The 14,341-nt window shown below is 50.0% G+C and overlaps 1 protein-coding gene across 5 annotated transcripts in view; it reads left to right on the top strand.

The window, feature by feature from the left end:
- Positions 1–14,341, top strand: part of nckipsd (NCK interacting protein with SH3 domain) — a 370,618-nt gene that overhangs the window by 250,691 nt on the left and 105,586 nt on the right. The window lies entirely within an intron of this gene.

Below are 14,341 nucleotides of genomic sequence, written 5' to 3' on the forward strand. Positions count from 1 at the left end.
GCGTGTGTGTGAGAGGCCAACACGAGCGTGTGTGTGAGAGACCAACACGAGCGTGTGTGTGGGAGGCCAACACGAGCGTGTGTGTGAGAGACCAACACGAGCGTGTGTGTGAGAGGCCAACACGAGCGTGTGTGTGTGAGACCAACACGAGCGTGTGTGTGAGAGGCCAACACGAGCGTGTGTGTGAGAGACCAACACGAGCGTGTGTGTGTGAGACCAACACGAGCGTGTGTGTGTGTGAGACCAACACGAGCGTGTGTGTGTGAGAGGCCAACACGAGCGTGTGTGTGTGAGACCAACACGAGCGTGTGTGTGTGAGAGGCCAACACGAGCGTGTGTGTGAGAGGCCAACACGAGCATGTGTGTGAGAGACCAACACGAGCGCGTGTGTGTGAGAGGCCAACACGAGCGTGTGTGTGAGAGGCCAACACGAGCGTGTGTGTGAGAGGCCAACACGAGCGTGTGTGTGAGAGGCCAACACGAGCGTGTGTGTGAGAGACCAACACGATCGTATGTGTGTGTGAGTCAGAGAGAAACACGAGCGTGTGTGTGTGAGGCAGTGACAAACAAGCGTGTGTGTGTGAGGCAGACAAACACGATTGTGTGAGAGTCAGAGACAAACATGAGCGTGTGTGTGTTAGTCAAGCTAAACACGGGCGTGTGTGCGAGACAGAGACAAACGCGAGCGTGTGTGCGAGACAGAGACAAGCGCGAGCGTGTGTGAGAGTTTGAGACAAATGTGAGCCTGTGTGTGTGAGACAGACAAACACGAGCGTGTGTGTGAGACAAACGCGAGCGTGTGTGTGAGAGACAAACGCGAGCGTGTGTTTGTGAGACAAACGCGAGCGTGTGTGTGAGAGACAAACGCGAGCGTGTGTGTGAGAGACAAACGCGAGCGTGTGTGTGAGAGACAAACATGAGCGTGTGTGTGAGAGACAAACACGAGCGTGTGTGTGAGAGACAAACACGAGCGTGTGTGTGTGAGACAAACACGAGCGTGCGTGTGTGTGTGAGACAAACACGAGCGTGTGTGTGTGTGAGAGTCAGAGACCAACACGAGCATGTGTCTGTGTGAGACAGGGACAAACATGGGCATGTGTCTGTGTGAGACAGGGACAAACACGAGCGTGTGTGTGTGAGAGAGAGGGACAAACACGAGCGTGTGTGTGTGAGAGAGAGACAAACACGAGCATGTGTCTGTGTGAGACAGGGACAAACACGAGCGTGTGTGTGTGAGAGAGAGGGACAAACACGAGCGTGTGTGTGTGAGAGAGAGGGACAAACACGAGCGGTGTGTGTGTGAGAGAGAGACAAACACGAGCGTGTGTGTGTGAGACATAGACAAACACGAGCGTGTGTGTGTGTGAGACAGAGACAAACACGAGCGTGTGTGTGAAACAGACAAACACGAGCGTGTGTGTGAAACAGACAAACACGAGCGTGTGTGTGAAACAAACACGAGCGTGTGTGAAACAGACAAACACGAGCGTGTGTGTGTGGGACAGAGACAAACACGAGCGTGTGTGTGTGAGACAGAGACAAACACGAGCATGTGTGTGTGTGTGAGTCAGAGACAAACACGAGCGTGTGTGTGTGAGAAAGAGACAAACACGAGCGTGTGTGTGTGTGAGTCAGAGACAAACACGAGCGTGTGTGTGTGTGGCAGAGACAAACACGGGCGTGTGTGTGTGAGGCAGAGACAAACACGAGCGTGTGTGTGTGTGTCAGAGACAAACACGGGCGTGTGTGTGTGTGTGTGTCAGAGACAAGCACGAGCGTGTGTGTTTGAGTCAGAGACAAACACGAGCGTGTGTGTGTGTGTCAGAGACAAACACGAGCGTGTGTGTGAGTCAGATAACAAACATGAGCCTGCGTGTGTGAGTCAGAGACAAACACGAGCATGTGTGTGTGAGTCAGAGAGAAACACGAGCGTGTGTGTGTGAGGCAGAGACCAACAAGCGTGTGTGTGTGAGGCAGACAAACACGATTGTGTGAGAGTCAGAGACAAACATGAGCGTGTGTGTGTTAGTCAAGATAAACACGGACGTGTATGTGTGAGACAGAGACAAACACGAGCGTGTGTGTGAGAGACAGAGACAAACACGAGCGTGTGTGTGAGACAGAGACAAGCGCGAGCGTGTGTGAGAGTTTGAGACAAACGTGAGCGTGTGTGTGTGAGACAGACAAACGCGAGCGTGTGTGTGTGAGACAGACAAACACGAGCGTGTGTGTGAGAGACCAACACGAGCGTGTGTGTGTGAGACAGACCAACACGAGCGTGTGTGTGTGAGACCAACACGAGCGCGTGTGTGTGAGACCAACACGAGCGCGTGTGTGTGAGACCAACACGAGCGCGTGTGTGTGAGACCAACACGAGCGCGTGTGTGTGAGACCAACACGAGCGCGTGTGTGTGAGACCAACACGAGCGCGTGTGTGTGAGACCAACACGAGCGCGCGTGTGTGTGTCAGAGACAAACACGAGCGTGTGTGTGTGTGTGTGTGTGTGAGAGTCAGAGACAAACACGATAGTGTGTGTGTGTGTGAGACAGAGACAAACATGGGCGTGCGTGTGTGTGTGTGTGTGTGAGAGACAGAGACAAAGACGAGCGTGTGTGTGTGAGTCAGAGACAAACACGGGTGTGTGTGTGTGAGTCAGAGACAAACACGAGCGCGTGTGTGTGAGTCAGAGACAAACACGAGCGCGTGTGTGTGAGTCAGAGACAAACACGAGCGTGTGTGTGTGTGTGAGTCAGAGACAAACACGAGCGTGTGTGTGTGAGAGACAGAGACAAACACGAGCGTGTGTCTGTGAGAGGCAGAGACAAACACGAGCGTGTGTGTGTGAGAGGCAGAGACAAACACGAGCGTGTGTGTGTGTGTGACAGAGACAAATACGAGCGTGTGTGTGTGTGTGACAGAGACAAATACGAGCGTGTGTGTGTGAGAGACAGAGACAAACACGAGCGTGTGTGTGTGAGACAGAGACAAACACGAGCGTGTGTGTGTGAGACAGAGACAAACACGAGCGTGTGTGTGTGAGTCAGAGACAAACACGAGCGTGTCTGTGTGAGACAGAGACAAACACGAGCGTGTGTGAGAGTCTGAGACAAGCGTGAGCGCGCGTGAGAGTCCTAGACAAACACGAGCGTGTGTGTGTGTGTCAGAGACAAACACGGGCGTGTGTGTGTGTGTGTGTCAGAGACAAGCACGAGCGTGTGTGTTTGAGTCAGAGACAAACACGAGCGTGTGTGTGTGTGTCAGAGACAAACACGAGCGTGTGTGTGAGTCAGATAACAAACATGAGCCTGCGTGTGTGAGTCAGAGACAAACACGAGCATGTGTGTGTGAGTCAGAGAGAAACACGAGCGCGTGTGTGTGAGACCAACACGAGCGCGTGTGTGTGAGACCAACACGAGCGCGTGTGTGTGAGACCAACACGAGCGCGTGTGTGTGAGACCAACACGAGCGCGTGTGTGTGAGACCAACACGAGCGCGCGTGTGTGTGTCAGAGACAAACACGAGCGTGTGTGTGTGTGTGTGTGTGTGAGAGTCAGAGACAAACACGATAGTGTGTGTGTGTGTGAGACAGAGACAAACATGGGCGTGCGTGTGTGTGTGTGTGTGAGAGACAGAGACAAAGACGAGCGTGTGTGTGTGAGTCAGAGACAAACACGGGTGTGTGTGTGTGAGTCAGAGACAAACACGAGCGCGTGTGTGTGAGTCAGAGACAAACACGAGCGCGTGTGTGTGTGTGTGAGTCAGAGACAAACACGAGCGTGTGTGTGTGAGAGACAGAGACAAACACGAGCGTGTGTCTGTGAGAGGCAGAGACAAACACGAGCGTGTGTGTGTGAGAGGCAGAGACAAACACGAGCGTGTGTGTGTGTGTGACAGAGACAAATACGAGCGTGTGTGTGTGAGAGACAGAGACAAACACGAGCGTGTGTGTGTGAGACAGAGACAAACACGAGCGTGTGTGTGTGAGACAGAGACAAACACGAGCGTGTGTGTGTGAGACAGAGACAAACACGAGCGTGTGTGTGTGAGTCAGAGACAAACACGAGCGTGTGTGTGTGAGACAGAGACAAACACGAGCGTGTGTGAGAGTCTGAGACAAGCGTGAGCGCGCGTGAGAGTCCTAGACAAACACGAGCGTGTGTGTGTGTGTCAGAGACAAACACGGGCGTGTGTGTGTGTCAGAGACAAGCACGAGCGTGTGTGTTTGAGTCAGAGACAAACACGAGCGTGTGTGTGTGTGTGTCAGAGACAAACACGAGCGTGTGTGTGAGTCAGATAACAAACATGAGCCTGCGTGTGTGAGTCAGAGACAAACACGAGCATGTGTGTGTGAGTCAGAGAGAAACACGAGCGTGTGTGTGTGAGGCAGACAAACACGATTGTGTGAGAGTCAGAGACAAACATGAGCGTGTGTGTGTTAGTCAAGATAAACACGGACGTGTATGTGTGAGACAGAGACAAACACGAGCGTGTGTGTGAGAGACAGAGACAAACACGAGCGTGTGTGTGAGACAGAGACAAGCGCGAGCGTGTGTGAGAGTTTGAGACAAACGTGAGCGTGTGTGTGTGAGACAGACAAACGCGAGCGTGTGTGTGTGAGACAGAGACCAACACGAGCGTGTGTGTGAGAGACCAACACGAGCGTGTGTGTGTGAGACCAACACGAGCGTGTGTGTGTGAGACAGACCAACACGAGCGTGTGTGTGTGAGACCAACACGAGCGTGTGTGTGTGAGACCAACACGAGCGCGTGTGTGTGAGACCAACACGAGCGCGTGTGTGTGAGACCAACACGAGCGCGTGTGTGTGAGACCAACACGAGCGCGCGTGTGTGTGTCAGAGACAAACACGAGCGTGTGTGTGTGTGTGTGTGAGAGTCAGAGACAAACACGATAGTGTGTGTGTGTGAGACAGAGACAAACACGAGCGTGTGTCTGTGTGAGACAGGGACAAACACGAGCGTGTGTGTGTGTGTGAGACAGGGACAAACACGAGCGTGTGTGTGTGTGAGACAGGGACAAACACGGGCGTGTGTGTGTGAGACCAACACGAGCGCGTGTGTGTGTGTGTCAGAGACAAACACGAGCGTGTGTGTGTGTGTCAGAGACAAACACGAGCGTGTGTGTGTGTGTCAGAGACAAACACGAGCGTGTGTCTGTGTGAGACAGGGACAAACACGAGCGTGTGTGTGTGTGTGAGACAGGGACAAACACGAGCGTGTGTGTGTGTGAGACAGGGACAAACACGAGCATGTGTGTGTGTGAGACAGGGACAAACACGAGCGTGTGTGTGAGAGACCAACATGGGCGTGTGTGTGTGAGACCAACACGAGCGCGTGTGTGTGTGTGTCAGAGACAAACACGAGCGTGTGTGTGTGTGTCAGAGATAAACACAAGCGTGTGTGTGTGTCAGAGATAAACACAAGCGTGTGTGTGTGTGAGAGAGAGAGATACAAACACGAGCGTGTGTGTGAGAGACAGAGACAAACACGAGCGTGTGTGTGAGAGACAGAGACAAACACGAGCGTGTGTGTGTGAGACAGAGACAAACACGAGCGTGTGTGTGTGAGACAGACAAACACGAGCGTGTGTGTGTGTGTGAGACAGAGACAAACACGAGCGTGTGTGTGTGTGTGTGAGACAGAGACAAAGACGAGTGGTGTGTGTGAGAGACAGAGACAAACACGAGCGTGTGTGTGTGTGTGTGTGAGAGACAGAGACAAACATGGGCGTGCGTGTGTGTGTGTGTGTGAGAGAGACAGAGACAAAGACGAGCGTGTGTGTGTGAGTCAGAGACAAACACGAGCGTGTGTGTGTGAGACAGAGACAAACACGAGCGTGTGTGTGTGAGACAGAGACAAACACGAGCGTGTGTGTGTGAGACAGAGACAAACACGAGCGTGTGTGTGTGAGTCAGAGACAAACATGAGCGTGTGTGTGTGAGACAGAGACAAACACGAGCGTGTGTGAGAGTCTGAGACAAGCGTGAGCGCGCGTGAGAGTCCTAGACAAACACGAGCGTGTGTGTGTGTGTCAGAGACAAACACGGGCGTGTGTGTGTGTGTGTGTCAGAGACAAGCACGAGCGTGTGTGTTTGAGTCAGAGACAAACACGAGCGTGTGTGTGTGTGTCAGAGACAAACACGAGCGTGTGTGTGAGTCAGATAACAAACATGAGCCTGCGTGTGTGAGTCAGAGACAAACACGAGCATGTGTGTGTGAGTCAGAGAGAAACACGAGCGTGTGTGTGTGAGGCAGAGACCAACAAGCGTGTGTGTGTGAGGCAGACAAACACGATTGTGTGAGAGTCAGAGACAAACATGAGCGTGTGTGTGTTAGTCAAGATAAACACGGACGTGTATGTGTGAGACAGAGACAAACACGAGCGTGTGTGTGAGAGACAGAGACAAACACGAGCGTGTGTGTGAGAGACAGAGACAAACACGAGCGTGTGTGTGAGAGACAGAGACAAACACCAGCGTGTGTGTGAGACAGAGACAAGCGCGAGCGTGTGTGAGAGTTTGAGACAAACGTGAGCGTGTGTGTGTGAGACAGACAAACGCGAGCGTGTGTGTGTGAGACAGACAAACACGAGCGTGTGTGTGTGAGACAGACAAACACGAGCGTGTGTGTGAGAGACCAACACGAGCGTGTGTGTGTGAGACCAACACGAGCGTGTGTGTGTGAGACAGAACAACACGAGCGCGTGTGTGTGAGACCAACATGAGCGCGTGTGTGTGTGACCAACACGAGCGCGTGTGTGTGAGACCAACACGAGCGCGTGTGTGTGAGACCAACACGAGCGCGCGTGTGTGTGTCAGAGACAAACACGAGCGTGTGTGTGTGAGACAGACCAACACGAGCGTGTGTGTGTGAGACAGACCAACACGAGCGTGTGTGTGTGAGACAGACCAACACGAGCGCGTGTGTGTGAGACCAACACGAGCGCGTGTGTGTGAGACCAACACGAGCGCGCGTGTGTGTGTCAGAGACAAACACGAGCGCGCGTGTGTGTGTCAGAGACAAACACGAGCGTGTGTGTGTGTGAGAGTCAGAGACAAACACGATAGTGTGTGTGTGTGAGACAGAGACAAACACGAGCGTGTGTCTGTGTGAGACAGGGACAAACACGAGCGTGTGTGTGTGTGTGAGACAGGGACAAACACGAGCGTGTGTGTGTGTGAGACAGGGACAAACACGAGCGTGTGTGTGAGAGACCAACACGGGCGTGTGTGTGTGAGACCAACACGAGCGCGTGTGTGTGTGTGTCAGAGACAAACACGAGCGTGTGTGTGTGTGTCAGAGACAAACACGAGCGTGTGTCTGTGTGAGACAGGGACAAACACGAGCGTGTGTGTGTGTGTGTGAGACAAGGACAAACACGAGCGTGTGTGTGTGTGAGACAGGGACAAACACGAGCGTGTGTGTGTGTGAGACAGGGACAAACACGAGCGTGTGTGTGAGAGACCAACACGGGCGTGTGTGTGTGAGACCAACACGAGCGCGTGTGTGTGTGTGTCAGAGACAAACACGAGCGTGTGTGTGTGTGTCAGAGACAAACACAAGCGTGTGTGTGTGTGAGAGAGAGAGATACAAACACAAGCGTGTGTGTGAGAGACAGAGACAAACACGAGCGTGTGTGTGAGAGACAGAGACAAACACGAGCGTGTGTGTGAGAGACAGAGACAAACACGAGCGTGTGTGTGTGAGACAGAGACAAACACGAGCGTGTGTGTGTGAGACAGACAAACACGAGCGTGTGTGTGTGTGTGTGAGACAGAGACAAAGACGAGCGGTGTGTGTGAGAGACAGAGACAAACACGAGCGTGTGTGTGTGTGAGAGACAGAGACAAACACGAGCGTGTGTGTGTGTGAGACAGAGACAAACATGGGCGTGCGTGTGTGTGTGTGTGTGAGAGACAGAGACAAAGACGAGCGTGTGTGTGTGAGTCAGAGACAAACACGGGCGTGTGTGTGTGAGTCAGAGACAAACACGAGCGCGTGTGTGTGAGTCAGAGAAAAAAACGAGCGCGTGTGTGAGTCAGAGACAAACACGAGCGTGTGTGTGTGTGAGTCAGAGACAAACACGAGCGTGTGTCTGTGAGAGGCAGAGACAAACACGAGCGTGTGTGTGTGAGAGGCAGAGACAAACACGAGCGTGTGTGTGTGTGTGACAGAGACAAATACGAGCGTGTGTGTGTGAGAGACTGAGACAAACACGAGCGTGTGTGTGTGAGACAGAGACAAACACGAGCGTGTGTGTGTGAGACTGAGACAAACACGAGCGTGTGTGTGTGAGACAGAGACAAACACGAGCGTGTGTGTGTGAGTCAGAGACAAACACGAGCGTGTGTGTGTGAGTCAGAGACAAACACGAGCGTGTGTGTGTGAGACAGAGACAAACACGAGCGTGTGTGAGAGTCTGAGACAAGCGTGAGCGCGCGTGAGCGTCCTAGACAAACACGAGCGTGTGTGTGTATGTGAGACAAACGAGCGTGTGTGTGTGACAGAGACAAACACGAGCATGTATGTGTGAGAGACTGAGACAAACAAGAGCGTGTGAGTGTGAGATAGAGACAACAAGAGCGTTTGAGTGTGATAGACAACACGAGCATGTGTGTGAGTCAGAGACAAACACGAGCGTGTGTGTGAGTCAGAGACAAACACGAGCGTGTGTGTGAGAGACAGACAAACGCGCGTATGTGTGAGACAAAGACAAACACGAGCGTGTGTCTGTGTGTGTCAGAGACAAACACGAGCGCGTGTGTGTGTGTGAGACCGAGTCAAACACGAGCGTGTGTGTGTGAGACAGAGACAAACGCGAGCGTGTGTGAGTCCAAGACAAATACGAGCGTGTGTGAGAGACAGGGACAAACACGAGCGGGTGTATGAGAGACACAGACAAACATGAGCATGTATGTGTGAGACAAGGGCAAACGCGAGTGTGTATGTGTGTGTGAGACAAACACGAGCGCGCGTGTGTGTGTGTGTGTGAGTCAGAGACAAACACGAGTGTGTGTGTGAGACAGACAAACACAAGCGTAGGTGTGTGAGACAGAGACAAACACGAGCGTGTGAGAGAGACTGGGACAAACATGAGCGTGTGTGTGTGAGACAGGGACAATCACGAGCGTGTCTGTGTGAGACAGAGACAAACACAAGTGTGTGTGTGTGTGAAACAGAGACAAGCACGAGTGTGTGTGCGAGACAGAGAGAGACAAACAAGAGTGTGATTTTGTGAGAGAGAGGGACAAACAAGAGTGTGTGTGTATGTATATGTATGTGTGAGAGAGACAAACAAGTGTGTGAACTAACGATGTGAAGTGACAGTGTACATGGCATTAACAGCAGGGGAGGTGTATGTATGTGACCAATAGCAGCAAGTCTTAATGTGTACGTGGTACTAACAGTGGGTTGCGTACGTGTGTGCCTGGCTCTAAGAGAGGGGACCATGTGTGTATGGCACTAACAGCGGGGACTGAGAGTGTGCATGTGGCACAAACAGCAGGGAATGTGTGCGTTGCACAATCTGTGGCAGATGAAACTGTGGGGAGTGTGTGTGGCATTAATTGTGGCAAGTCAGTGTGTGTGTGTCCGTCCATGTGGCACTAACAGCAAGGAGTTTGTGTTTGTGGCACTAACCACAGGAGCGTGTGTGTGGGGGTACTAACACATGGCACTAGCAGTGCTGGGGTCTGAGAGAGTGTATGGCACTAACAGCAGGGAATGTGGATGAGCGTGTCATAGAGTCATACAGCACAGAAACAGGCCCCTCGGCTCCACTCGTCCATATCAATCAAATTTTTAAACTGAGCCAGTCCCATCTTCCTGTATTTGGCCTATGTCCCTCTCCTATTCTCTCCTGTTACTCTCCTCTTCATGTATTTGACCAAATGACTTTTCAATGTTGCCATTGTAATCACCTGTACCACTTCCTCTCGCAGCAGCTTCCATTTACGCACCACCCTCTGTGAAAACGTGACCCCCCAGATCCCTTTTAAATCTATTCTCATCTCACCTCACCTTAAACCTATGTTCTTTAGTTTTGGAATTGCCTACCCTGGGGGGGCGGGGGAAGACCTTGGCTGCTCACTTTAACTACGCAGTAAGCAGGGAGTAAAAGTGGGCATTTACCATGAGCAGCAGCGTGTGAGGGTGTATGTGGCACTAACAGCAGAGTTGAGTGCACACGTGGCACTAACCATGGGGAGTGTGACTGTGCACATACCACTAACAACAGGAGTGAATGTGGGTGGCATTAACTGTTCGGGTGAGTGCAGTGCGGGTGTATTGTGAGTGTGCATACTGCGACCAGGGGGGTTTGTATGACTGTTTGCTAACCGTGTGTTGTAACCGCTGAAAGGAGGCTAGATATGCTCCCTGAATATTTCTGGTCTCCGGGATGTTGAGAAATGGTGGCAAAGGAAACGTCCAGTGTCTCTTGCTGGTATTAGTATGGCGCCATGGGGGACAATCTGAGTGGCACTGTTACATTGGTATTCTACAAGAGGGAGATGCAAGGAGCAAACTTAAGGGGTAGTTCATTGAAAAAAGGATTTTGTTGGGGGAGGGTTTCACTTACTAATTACAGAGTGGGCAAAACCTCACAATGTGCAGTTGTGGTCACGTCACTTCAGGAAGGATAGAAAGGGTACAGAGGAGGTTCACCTAAATGTTTAGGGGGATGGAGAAATTGAGCTACAAGGAGAGACTAGATTGGCTTGGACTGTTTTTTTTTCAGAGCAGAGAAGACTGAGGGGGATGTGATTGAGTGCGTAAGATTGAGGCATATTGACTAGGCAAATAGGGAGCAGCTGCTCCCTCCCCTTGGTAGGGGGTCAGTCATTAGGAGGCATAGTTTTCTGGTAAGGGGCAGGAGTTGAGGAAATTATTTTTCACTCAGATGGTGATGTGAATCTGGAATGCACTACCTGGGAAAGTCGTGGAGACTGGAAACCTTGCAACCTTTTAAAAAGTAATTAGATGAGCACTTGAAATACCTCAGAATTCCAGGATAAGGGAGCAGTACAGGAAATTGGATTGGCACACCTTCAGTGGTAGTTATGTCAGTGCAGACTGGATGGGTGAAGGGCCTATTCTGCAATCTCTGATTGGGAAAGTCTAACGTTTTGTTTTTCTGTGAGAACTTTAAAGATGCCTCTCCTCTGGTCTAACAGTCGTGTTGAATTTGATTCAGGGAAGTGAGTGGAGTGGGTTACATTGAGCGATCATCCAGTTCAGAGTGACCACAACATCATGGAAAGCCAGCAGAAAATATCAAAGGACTGAAAAGATGGACTGGCAAAGACTGATTTCCATGATTTAGGAAAGGAGTGTGCGCTGGTAGATTAGGGAAAGGGTATTTCAGAATGAGGCAAGAGTGGGGAAGTGGTAGGAATTCAGCAGAAGTGTATTCCAAACTAGGGATAAGATGTATCAGTATCAGCTTTTTTAAAAAATTATCATCTAAAATAATTTGTTCAGGTTGACACGGGAAATAAATGTTATCAAAAGGGAAAAATGAAGCTTTTGACAAATGTCAGGAATGTGATTCTGTTAATAACCAGCAAAATTAAAGAGAAACATAGGGGGAAATGTTAGTCCAGGAGCCAAGAGAAAGGTGGCAAGAGAAGATGATCCGACATTGTTAAATTCAAGCCTAAAGCATTTAACAAAGAAACAATGTGAACTGGTTTTCTGGAGTAAAGTCTGATCCATTCAGGAGGCAGAGCCAAATCTTCAGGTACCAGCAGAGGATGTGGTTACAGTGCTAAAGGAGGACATCGTCCACATTCTTTGTCAAATCCGATGTAATGTGGATGTTACACTAAAGCAGGATCAAGTCTTTATCAAGAAGGCAGTCTATAAGGCAGTCTATTATTACTGAACGTTGCTAAGTCACCTGATCCAGATGGAATCTATCCTGTGGGTGGCACAGTGGTTAGCACCGCTGCCTCACAGTGCCAGAGATCCAGGTTCATTTCCTGCCTCAGGCTCCATGTCTGCGTGGGTTTCCTCCGGGTGCTCCGGTTTCCTCCCACAGTCCAAAGATGTGCAGGTCAGGTGAATTGGCCGTGCTAAATTGCCCGTAGTGTTAGGTAAGGGGTAAATGTAGGGGTATGGGTGGGTTGCGCTTCGGCGGGGCGGTGTGGACTTGTTGGGCCGAAGGGCCGGTTTCCACACTGTAATGTAATCTAATCTAAGTTTGCTGAAAAAACAGAAGTTATTGGCCACAATCATTCAATTTTCATTAGGTATGGGAGCAACGCTGCAGAACCTGAGGCTTGTCAATGTACCATCATTCCAAAACTGGGAGAGAGATTAAACAAGGTCATGACAGGGCAGTCAGCCTATCCCCAGTGATGGGGATGTTATTGGAAACCGTTAGGAGGAAAAGAATGATCTTTTACTGATCAAGGAGAGCCAACCTGGATTTATTCAAAAGGTGAATCATCCCAAACTATTTTGATTAATTAGCTCAGTGCCAGCTCAGAGTGGAGGGGATCTCCAAGAAGATCACACATACCGACATAGGTTCTTGCATCTTTGCAGAAACTTGATGCCTAACAGCAATCTAGGTTTGTTCAATATATCATTTCAGTTGCATGACACTCATCTTTTGCTATAAATTCTCTATTTTACGATCCTCTTCCATAGCTACCTGATGAAGGAGCAGTGCTCCAAAAGCTAGTGCTTCCAAATAAACCCGTTGGACTATAACCTGGTGTTGTGTGATATTTAATTTTGATTAATTAGTAACAGAGGAAGTTGATCAAAATCACACAGGGATCGTTACCAGAGGCTCAAGGTCCTTAGACAGCACCTTCCAAACCCATAACCACTTCCATCCAGAAAGGCCCTCGCATAGCAGAGACATGGGAACACCAACCACCACAAGTTTCCCTCCAAGTCACTCATCATCTCAACTTGAAAATATATTGATGGTCCTTTACTGTCACTGGGTCAAAATCCGGGAATTCTCTGACAGCACTGGGAGTGTTCCTACAGCACTTGGACTTCAGCTGTTTATACAAGTGTATATATAATTTAACATTTTCTTAGCCCACTGAGCCATTTAATAAGATGATGCCTGACCTTACTGTGGTTCCAACTCCACTCTCCCCTTACACCCTATGACTTGAGAAAATCACAAATGTACCCAATTCCACATTACAGATCTTTAGCGATCCGTCCTCAAAACCTTTCCGACAGAAGGAGCTAACAAGCCTCTCAATCTGTCATAGACAGGAGACTTTTGTTTTTTCTAAACAGTATTCTCTCGTTCCAGCCTCCCTGACATGAAGAATTCCAAATTCTCTCGGAACGTATGGCCCAAATCTTTACCAGTGTGCTCCCCCAGTGGGGCGAGTTGGGGGTCTAACCAGGGCAGGGTGTCAAGGGGAATAGATGTCAGTTGGTGGGGGTTTGTTGTCAGAAAGATTTGGTTGGGGGATGAGGGAAGTAAGTTGGGTAGTTTGAGGGAACTATATTGGGGATCTTGTCAGTTGTACAGTTACCAAGAGTTAGTCTAGAGTTTTACTGTCAAAATTTTCATGAGGAACTATCTAGGTAATGTCCAAAGTCTCCAAATTTAACTCCAAGCTGAATACTTTTTTGGAATGAGCAAGAGGATTGCCCATTGGAAGCTCAAACCTCCAGGCAATTCCCATGGAGTCAGTGAGGCAGATTCCAGATACACATCTTGATTTGTACTGGGATATTATTTCTGTCTTCAACAGTGAAGACAAGCTATCCTTGCAACCCTGTCTAAGGTGATTAGAAATTGGGAACATGCTGACCTGGCCAATGACACGCTCATCCCATTAAGGTGTCAGGAGCAGTGTGAAAAATTCTGTGGATGATGTGAAACTTGGCACAGCAATAATGTTTGGACGATACAGGTCTGTGATAAAAGGATTGGGGTAGTGGCTTTTAGGGGTGACTGATGAGGAGTGTGATGAGGTGCAGTTTGGAGGATTAATGCGGAAGAACAACAAACTGTTCCATTGCATGATAATGAACAACATAGATGACCTAATATCCAATCAAACAAATCTTTAAAGGTGGCATGGCAAGTTTGCAAAGTTGTGTAAAATAGCGTAGGTTAATTGGGGATGATAAATAGAAACCGAGCAAAGAGATCACCCTAGATCCTCTGCTAGAAAGACCTAAAGGCCTTCAAAAGGATGCAAAGGTGGTTCCCCGGAACATTATCCGGGATCGGCATTTCAGTTCTGGAGCGAGGTTGGAAACCTTCGTACCCTTCCCTGTGGAATGCCAATGGTTACGAGGTGACCTCATGGAGATTTTCTGTTTTGACTCTGT

This window comes from Chiloscyllium punctatum, chromosome 12, assembly GCF_047496795.1.
Source record: "Chiloscyllium punctatum isolate Juve2018m chromosome 12, sChiPun1.3, whole genome shotgun sequence".
In the NCBI taxonomy this organism is placed as follows: Eukaryota; Metazoa; Chordata; class Chondrichthyes; order Orectolobiformes; family Hemiscylliidae; genus Chiloscyllium; species Chiloscyllium punctatum.